Source organism: Microcaecilia unicolor, chromosome 1 (genome assembly GCF_901765095.1).
Source record: "Microcaecilia unicolor chromosome 1, aMicUni1.1, whole genome shotgun sequence".
NCBI lineage: Eukaryota > Metazoa > Chordata > Amphibia > Gymnophiona > Siphonopidae > Microcaecilia > Microcaecilia unicolor.
In genome coordinates this window covers 156,907,458-156,917,910 of record NC_044031.1, presented here as the reverse complement: position 1 = coordinate 156,917,910, position 10,453 = coordinate 156,907,458, and positions in this window count along the sequence as shown.

The window sequence follows — 10,453 nt, the reverse complement described above, 5'->3', positions numbered from 1 at the left end:
CTCACACCTTTTTTCAATAGTAGCTCAAAGTGAGTTACATTCAGATACTACTACTACTACTACTTATCATTTCTATAGTGCTACTAGATGTACGCAGTGCTGTACCCTTGAACACTGGGTGTTTCTCTGTCCCTGGAGGACTCACAATCTAATTTTGTACCTGAGGCATTGGAGGATTAAGTGACTTGCCCAAGATCACAAGGAGCAGCAGCGGGATTTGAACTGGCCACCTATGGATGTCAAGACTGGTGCTCTAACCACTAGGCCACTCCTCCAGTGAAAAGGGTCCTATCCCATCTCTTCCTTCCCCTATCCCCACTTTTCCCCAGGAAATCTTGGTTTTGACCCAAACCTCAGAATAGCTGCAAAGAATATGATAATCACTTCATTAACTTGTGGACTGACCAGGTAGGAAATACCATGAGAACTGAGCCTTCCACACTGTGAGGTTTCCATCTTTGCTTGAAACCCTGTTGGATATATCACCTTTTACTTTTGAAAAGACATTGCTCTGGGTTGAACAGATATGATCTGTGTAGGAAATCCCCCAACTATGCATGTTGATGTGTTTTTGTTATTTAGGATATGAATTAAAGTTGCAGAGGGTTCAACTTAGGAATAATGTCAGGAAATACTTTTTCATAGAGAGGGTGGTGGATACCTGGAAAACCCTTCCGCGGGAGGTGGTGGAGATGAAAATTGTAATAGAATTTTAAAATACATGGAATAAACACAAAGAATTCCTACATGGAAAGAGAATGGCATAAAAATAAAACTTAGCAGTTCTTAGACTCCAGTAACTGGGAAATAAAGCCAATGCCAGGCAGACCTGTATGGACTGTGCAATGATTGTGGCTAGACAGATCTGGATAGGCTGGAGTGGAGGTCAATGCCAACTCCAGTAGTTGGGGAATATGTCCTGTGACAGACAGATTTCTATGGTCTGTGTCCTGAAAATTGCAAGAATAGATCAAGATCAAGAATATATATGTTAATTTGCATCATATACTATGAGTTTATCTTATCTGGATGAACAATGCAGGTCTTAATCTACCATCATCTGCTATGTTACTATGGTGGTTATTTTAGAAGCTCTATTCTTGCTTTGGACATCAGAAAACTGGCATTTAGATATTCATATTGTGCAGACATTCAAATCCCAATTTTACAAAGGCAGGACATGAACGTCTAACACTGCAGTACGTCCACATACCAAGGGGATGTGGTCTGGGCATGTTTTGAGTGGAAATAGACAGGGCCCAAAATATGGACATCCGACTTTGGTCACAGAAAGGGAAGGGATGTCCAAGTCTAAAAAGATGGATCTCCATATTTAAACCTAGTACTTGTCACGTCCAGGTTACAGAAAGGTGCTCTTACTGAATAGTTCTCCACTGAATGGAGATAAAGGAAGTCACAGTAGGTATTTTCCTGTCCCTGGAATGCTCACAATTTAAAAAATAAATAAATAAAAAGAAACAAAAATTATAAACAGCTGCAGCGACACTTAAAGTGATAACCTTTGGATTTCTGGTCTGGCACTGGCTGCTTTAACCATTAGCCTATTCCTCCAAATGGCTGTCTGTGTGACTATTTTATAACATGAACCACAGAAATAGACAAAACTCCTTGGGGAATCCAACCAAATCACTCAAGGGCCCTTTTACTAAGGTGTGTAGGTGCCTAAGTGTGTCCAATATGTGCCAAATTGGAACTACCGCTCGGCTACCACATACCCTGGGTGGTAATTCCATTTTTTATGCAAATCCAAAACACATGGTAGAAAATATTACCTGGTGGTAATCAGCAGTTTACATACACTAGCCACTTACCGCCCAGTTAGCACCTGAGACCTTACCACTAAGCCAATGGGTGGCAGTAAGGTCTCAGGTCTCCCCCCTGGCCAGAAACAGCCCTAAACCTGCTAAAGAAGGCATGACCTGGTACTGGGCTTTGGGGTCCCCTCCCAAATTTTTGCCCTGGGCCATAGCCATGTCTAACACCAGCTCTGGCAGGATACACATTTCATATATGACATATTCTGATCACAAAATAGAAAATAAAATTATTTTTTCTATCTTTTGCTGTCTGGTCATTTTGTTTTTCAAAATGGACGCGTGCTGGTTTTAATTTGGCCGCACGTTCATTTTCTGCCACAAAAAAAATGCCTTTTATTCCAGTCACGCTGAAAAATTGACCTGCGCACGTCCAAAACACATGCCTACACCAGCGCAGGCCACTTTTATGCGCACCTTAGTAAAAGGGGCCCTCAACTCTTTATATGATTCCCACCTTTGAATGTTACCATAGACCTCAGCGGTGCCACTTACTGAAAAACAATCTAGCAGCCAGTAAAACTTATGTTCCCACCTCATCAGTCTAATGGAAAGTATCTTGAAAATTTTTAACTCGTATCTTGATTTTAATTTTAGATCTGTTTTCTTATCTTTCTTTAAAACATCATAATATCATCTTAATACTATTCATCTTATTGATGATACTGCTTCTGTTGGCCGGTGGATGAAAAATTTGACATAGACTATGTTTTGTTAACAAGCTGTTTCAAGGCATACCCACTATAACAGTGATGGGCAACCTTTTGAGCTTGGTGTGTCAAAATTCACCAAAAAACCGAGCATAACTCGGGTGGTGTGTCACTTCAAGAAAAATCACTGCCCTACCCCCCTACCCGAGATCGCTGCCCACCTGAGGTCGCCGGGCCACCCGCTACCGGGCCCGGAACTAACCTTAAAGCCTCCTTTCACGTTGCAGCAAGCAGCAGCAGGGCAGACTTCTCCTCCTTCCTTCTGTGCTCCGCCCTCGCGGACGTTACGTCAGGCGAGGTCAGGACACGGAAGGAAGGAGTAGCCTGCCCTGCTGCTGCTTGCTGCGACGTGAAAGGAGGCTTTAAGGTTAGTTTCCGGGAGTGAGGAGGGAGGGCGGACCACACTGCGGCGGTGGCGCGTGTCATCGAAAATGGCTACGCGTGTCAGTGCTGACACGCGTGTCATAGGTTCGCCATCAGGGCACTATAACCAAGGAACACAAACAAAAACTGTTAGCCTAGTGTTCCTCTTAGACAATTTATTTTAACTACTAATCTTTATACATACTATCTTTACTGCCCTTGTTCCTTAATCACTCCTCTGACATCTTCAAGCCAACACCTTAATGGGCTTCAAAATGGTGGTGGTGGATTTTTTTTTTGTTTAAATTCAGTATCACCATGAGGTTTAAACCAAGGGATAGAATGGATGATTAAGATTTAAATCAGGAGTTCTGTGATTGGTCCTCATTAATGTGTAATGTTTAATAAGTCCTTGATATATCGTCTTTCCTAGGAAGGTCAAAGTGGTTTCCAAAATTACAATGAAAATATACAATAAGAAAAGAACTCCATTATATAACAGGAAAGACACAATCATCAAGAATTCCAATCATGTGACAGCCATGTGATAAGTAGGAAGTGGATAAAAAGGGTTCCATGCAGTGGCATGCTAGTAAATATTTAACAATGAGCTTTCTCTCCAAAAAAAAAAAAGTAGATATGTGTGTAACTGTATTATACATGTTATTGGTGCAGCCACCAACAGGATCCCCACAGCAGGCCTGCTCTGGGGCTCTGCTGGGCCCCACATTCTGGTGCAACTTCCTGTTTTCACACAAAGGGAACATTAGCTCTTTCCTTTAAGCATGTTAAAGTCTCATTTATATGTGAACTTTTTCCCTTTACATATTTGAAGGTGGTTATTCTAGCAATGCTCCTCCTAACAGCTCACACTTTTAGTGTACCCGATATAATACACTTTACAAAACTGCCTAAAATGTTGACTAAACTCAAAGAGATAATTTTATCAACTATTTCCTGTTTAAAAAAAAGGCTTTTTAAAAATATCCAAGGGATTATGCATATAAAAGTATATACAGTGACAAAACAGTGTGTTCTTTTCAACAACATGTGTGTAGGCATGTTCTGGGGTGAAGTTAGGGTGGAGCACAGGTGGAATCATGACCTACATGCAAGGTTCATAAAATGCATGTGTCCCAGCACACTTTTCATATGGAAATTTACTGTAGCCTCAATTTCTAGTTTACCTCTAGTATTTTTATAAAAAATGTTTAGGTGCCTATGGGGTATGTCTACTAAAGGGAGTTAAGCCCTAACATACAGTTAACACATGTGAAAATGCTTACTGCAAAGCATGGTAACACATTTTTTAGTAACTGTTTTGCACATGGTAAGAACTAGATTCTATAAACGGTGCCATGAAATCGGCACCAAAAAATTTAAGTGCTATGCGCTGTACAATAAAGGATCTGCGCCCTTTATAAAACAGTGACTAAAAGCATAAAAGGTGCCAGCAATTATGTCTGCTGAAAGCAGTTGAAAATGCCGGTGCCTAATTTAGGTACTGATTGGGTTTATTCTCTGACAATGTGCATAAGTTCTGGGAATGCCCCTGGTATGCCCCCTTGCATTTATGCGCTATAGCAGTGGTTCCCAAACTTGTTTTTAGGATATCCACAATGAATATTCATGAGAGAGATTTGCATGTACTTCCTCTATGTACTTCCCAAAGTATCTACCAAACACAAACCTTCTTTTACCACAATAACACCTGTATTTGTTCATGCCGCAACTGGCGAACGCTGTTGCGGTACCATGTAAGCCACATTGAGCCTGCAAATAGGTGGTAAAATGTGGGAAATAAATAAATAAATAAAATAAATAAATAAATAAATAAATAAATATTGCAAGCAAATCTGATTTTCATACACATTGTTATAGAATATGATGTGTATGTAAATCCCAATTAATGCCAAAGAAAACCAATCATTGGTTGTTATTGACCATGATTGGCTCATTAATCAATAAATTTGCATGCACAAATTGTCAATGTGTGCTGATTTGCATGTGCAGATTTAATCTCTGTACATAGAATCAAGTTGTGTGTGTTATTTATATTTTTGTATTTATTTTTGGAGGGAGAGTGATAGGACAGAGAAGGAGATTGGTTACCCTATTCAGCTAGCACGTTGATATTGGCACATGCTAACTAGTTAGCATGTCCACAACATAGGAGCCTTACCTTTCCCTAAATAGGAAGTGATACGTGCACTGGCATAAATGTTTTTCAGGTTACAGGTGTTAATTCAAACATTAGTGCATGACCTGAAAAAGAAATACTTGAAAATGTCCCATTTCCTTGGCACCCTGGAAATGAGCTTAGCGCATGGGGAAGTCCCACATTAGCACATGCTAAGCCAATTTTCTAGCACCCTTTAGTAGACATGCCTCAATATGTCTTTATAAAATAGACTCTCAACCAAGATGACCTTATAAAATTAGTCTATTTTACAGGTCCCTTGGAGCTGCTAAATTTATAACAGACTTAGGGGCCCTGTTACTAAGATGTGTAGGCACCTACACACCAGTGGCGTAGCTATGTGGGGCCATGGGGGCCTGGGCCCCTGTAGATGTGGCCCTGGACTCCCCTGCTGATGACCCTCTCGACCCCCCTTCTGCCGCCAACCTGCCGTCACCTACCTTTGCTGGTGGGGGACCCCAACCCCCACCAGCTGAAGTCCTCTTCTTCCGGTGCAAGGCTTCGTTCTGTTTCTGAGTCTGACGTCGTGCAGGATGTCAGACTCACAGAAACAGAACAAAGCCTTGCGCCGGAAGAAGAGGACCTCAGCTGGCGGGGGTTGGGGTTCCCCGCCAACAAAGGTAGGCGGCGGCGGGAGAGACCTCAGCTGGCGGGGGTTGGGGTTCCCCGCCAACAAAGGTAGGCGGCGGCGGGAGAGGGCTGGCAGTGAGAGGGAGGGTTGAGAGGGTCGTTGGCAGGGGGGGGGTCAAAGTTGGTGGTGGTGGTGGTGGTCGGCAATGGCGGGGGGGGGGGGTCGGCGGCACCAGAGGGGGATCTAAAATGTGCCCCCTCACATCGGGCTCTGGACCCCCCTCCCGCCAAAGTCTGGCTACGCCCCTTCTACACACATCCAACTTGTGTCAGATTAGAACTACTGCCCAGATACCACATGCCCCTGGCAGTAATTCTATTTTGATGTGCATCCAAAACACGTGGCAGAAAATATTTTCTATTTTTTACTGCGTGGCGCTAACCAGGCAGTAATCGGCAGGCACGCTGACAAATTACTACCTGGTTAATGCGTGAGACCTTACCACTAAGTCAATGGGTGGTGGTAAGGTCTCAGGCCCAAAATGGATGCGCACTCAATTTAATTTTGACACATGTCTATTTTCAGCGTGCATCTGATATATGCGCCTACACCAGCGCCGGCCATTTTTTGGTGCGCCTTAGTAAAAGGGCACCTTAGTGGTAAAATACTGAATTACTCTAGGATGAATATTACTACATCTTCCTTTCACTTTTGAAATATTGCATATAAAGCAAAATGTCTTCTTTTAAAACACTTCACATTACCAATGAAGAAAACCAGGATTAATCCTGCACTGTTCATCATCAGACAATTACAAATATATTGCAATATATTGACATTCAGAACTCAATCTGATGTTCACAAACAATTTCACTGTGCAAGAAGAACTGTGGTGAAAGGGAATGTTATTTTTACTAGGATAAATCAAAATGGAGCCTCAAAGTTCCAATCAATGGGATATGCATCCTGGAACACCCAGAAATAATGTTTTATAATGCCCTTTCTTTGAATGCCAGAACCCTATTTGAAATCCAAAAATTGAAATGAGAAAATGGTCCATGGAAAAAGGTCATCGCTGAAGAAATAAGACAACTGTTTACAGTAAAAATAAATTACAAGTTTCCCATAGGGTCCATTCCTGGTAAGTGAATATCCCTCTAAGGTTACATAATTTCACCATTGGTCAGCAGTTAGAGAGAGAGGATGTTATTTTTAACACGAGAAAAAAAATGTTTGAAATGAGGTTACTCATTTCTTTCGTACATAGGAAACGTTTTGGACTAAACCCAATTTAACAAATCAAACTTTGAACTATTGCTTACAATATAAACCAACAATCAAACCAGAACAGGACGATACCCTATAGCTGTTATTGTGAACCATCTGATTTTGTGATGCAGCACCAGTATGGTGAAAAAAAAAAAGATTACTGCCAGATAATGAATCTTGCATGACCTGCCTATGCTGATTCATTTCCCATCACCCTGTTGAGCTGAAAAAAAAACAAAAAACAGGGCAAAGCCTACTACGGTTTCTAAAACAATGGCGGGCAATAGTGAGCGCTCAAACATAAACCTTAACGTAAAAGTGGTGATTGACTTCAGATCTTTTACCGGTCCGAAAGGGTTTTGAGGAAAGTGGTAAGACAACAGCGCACAAACAGGAAAGGAAGAAACTGTATCAATAACTTTAAAATGCGAAGTATAATATCGCTTGTGAATTTTGCATGTATTATTTCTTGCATTCTCTTCCTCCAAAATGTGTTCAGTAGGGAAGTGCGTCACCTTGTGGTTATTAGTAATACTGCAAAAATATAGTTGCCGTAAGTCACCTTAACAAGAAACCAAAACTTTCTAACTAAATAGATAAATTATTGTTGTTGTCAATGGAGTAAATTAAATAATGGTATACCGTACTTATTTCAGTGTCGAGAGTGTTTATGATATCTTTGTGCTCGTTAGAACGAAATCTGCCTTTTTATGCTATAAAGAGGGTGTTTCGTGACACACTGGGGTGCAGAAGCTAGCAGTACAGCAACCCCTCGTTCAGAAAGAAAATGAACACAAATTAGATGAACAATGTGTAACAACAGAATAGTTTTCACTGACCGTACTATACCAACATTGTTTTGGATAAAAGCCTGCAGGTAATTCAGGTTAAGTGGCAATCCTCTTCCACTGCTGCCTGCCGTGTTTAAATCAGTGGGTGCCACTAAATAAAGGAAAAGTTACACCATTTAAAGAAAGGCTATTATTCTAATTCTGTAAGTATGTAAGGAAGTATGTATATTCCTCTCTTTTCTTTTTTTCTCACAAGTTTTTTTTTTTAGTTGAATACATTTGTTCCTAGCTCTGTTGCATTCCGTGATACCCTCCAGTTTTCCTTTTCTCCACCATATCTTCAAGATTTCTTATCAGTTCTTCAGCAGTTTTGAAATCCAATGAGACTTCTCTCGCTCTGGACAAAGAAGGGTAAAATAAAACCGCAACAAGAAAAATGTATGGAAGAGCGGGGGGGGGGGGGGGGGGGGGGGGGGGCAACCTCTGTCATCTAAACTAGTCTTAAATTGTTTCCCAAGCCATGCCCAACTCTGAAACATGTTACTTAGTTCCAGTGTCCTCTGTAAATGAACACTGGGAGGTAACTGTGGAGGGGCGTGTGGTAGAGAGGTGGGCTTCAGCTGAGTCACCTCCAGCTGATCAGTCAGATCCACCTTGAACAGTTTTAAATCCTGTGTATTTTAAGACTGAAAGGTTACTAGTGCCCATGATTTTCTAATCCGCACAGTTTAAAAGATATTTAAAGTGATCAAACAGCCTTAAATACACAGTTCTGTACGAATATGATATACGTTAACTGACTTCCCCGATAGCTCTGATAGTTTGTCTATGTGCAAGTGACGAGCATGGTAGATTCTGTTTTAAGCAGCGAAAAGATCAGTATATGTGCAGCAGAGAAAATTCAATTTCAACAATAACCATCATAAAAACAAAACAAACAAAAAAAAAAGCATCATTAGCCCCAACGTTATATGCACCGTAGAGTAAGACTTAGCCCTCATGGTTGTACGTGTTTGACTCTTTGGAGAATGATTATTATCATTAAAACTCGTGCGTGTGGCTTACTGTCATATTTGTAACCACTTGTAACCACTCGCCTCCACCTACCCTCCTCTCCTCCTTCCTGTACACATTAATTGATTTGATTACTTTATTTTTTGTCTATTAGATTGTAAGCTCTTTGAGCAGGGACTGTCTTTCTTCAATGTTTGTGCAGCGCTGCGTACGCCTTGTAGCGCTATAGAAATGCTAAATAGTAGTAGTAGTAGTAGTACTGTCATATTTTGAAAGATTCTGATAAAAAACGTATTACTATTTTATTATGTTATTACCGAAAACACTGCAAAAATATTCTATCTATGTATGTATCTATTTATCTATCTGGCGTGTGATGTGTATAGTATTAATAATGACGTTCTAACGATTGAGTCTTGGTACAACTTGGTAGGCGATTTAAATTTAAATCGCCTACCAAGCTGTTCCAAATCCATCCCATCTATTAATAACGCCTGCGAAGAACTGGTGGAGAGAAGTGCAACTGAAACAAATTGGATTTCATGAATAGTATCATGAAATGTTAATAAAAAAACATAAGTTACAAAAAAAAAATAACAATCATTATATACACTTATGTTTGTGACAGCATTTAGGTTCCAGGAAGGGGGGAAAAAAAGCAGAAACTATGATATGCCTTGCTTCTCAAAGAATTCTTTGTTTACTTTTAAATTCATTAGTGGCAAGTGAACAGAATTTTGAACAGTTTAAAGTTTTCACTTGCCTTGAGTATTTTAAACTCTTAAATTCTATATTCATATACACCCCAAACCAAGGTCGTTCTGCTTGTATTATTTCTAATGATGATGATGATGATATTATTATTATTATTATTGTTATTATTATTATTGTTATTATTATTATGTGTTCAACTGTAGTACATCACTACCAGTGACGATTGACTTTAACGCTTCTAATTTAGATCCTATCCAAGGGCCTGTGAATCACAAAGATACCTTTATCAAATGTATGCTGTTCCAAGTAGTGTAGTTGTTGCAAAAATTCATGGAATTATGTCTTTTAAATACCTATGTTCTTATTGCTCCAAGGGAATCAATCAAATTGGTATTTACCCTATGTTTCCCTTCAAAGTTCCTCTACCTCAATTTGTTAATCATGATCTTTTGTCATTTTTTTTTCTAGTTTATCAGTACCACCACCGCTACTTCTACTGCTGCTACTACTATATTCTACTGGCTTGAACTTATTAGTGTACTGAACAATGACACATATAGAACATGAACCAAGATCGTTGACCTATCATTTAATAAATGGAAAATACATATATGACATTAGTCATGGAGCGTTATGCACCGTTTGCCCTCTGCCATCCCAGTCACCGTCTTCATATATTTGCTGTATTGATAAGAATAAAAAAGTCTTCATTTTTATAGCCTCGAACTTTGTATATTTTGATTAAAATTTCAAATATTCTATCACATTTTTTAACATTAGATAAATGTGACCATTCCAACCAACTTAGAGAAAAGGCACTAGACCGCAGTTGGAGGGAAGCGTGTGTCTGGTTCCCAGTATGCAGTTCATTAGAAGGGGGCACTGAGGGGTAGAGCTTAGTTATTTCACAGCAGTGTCCCAGCTCTCTTTACCTTAACATTCCTGAGAAATTCTATAATATTTCTTGTATAATGTTTCAGATGGGA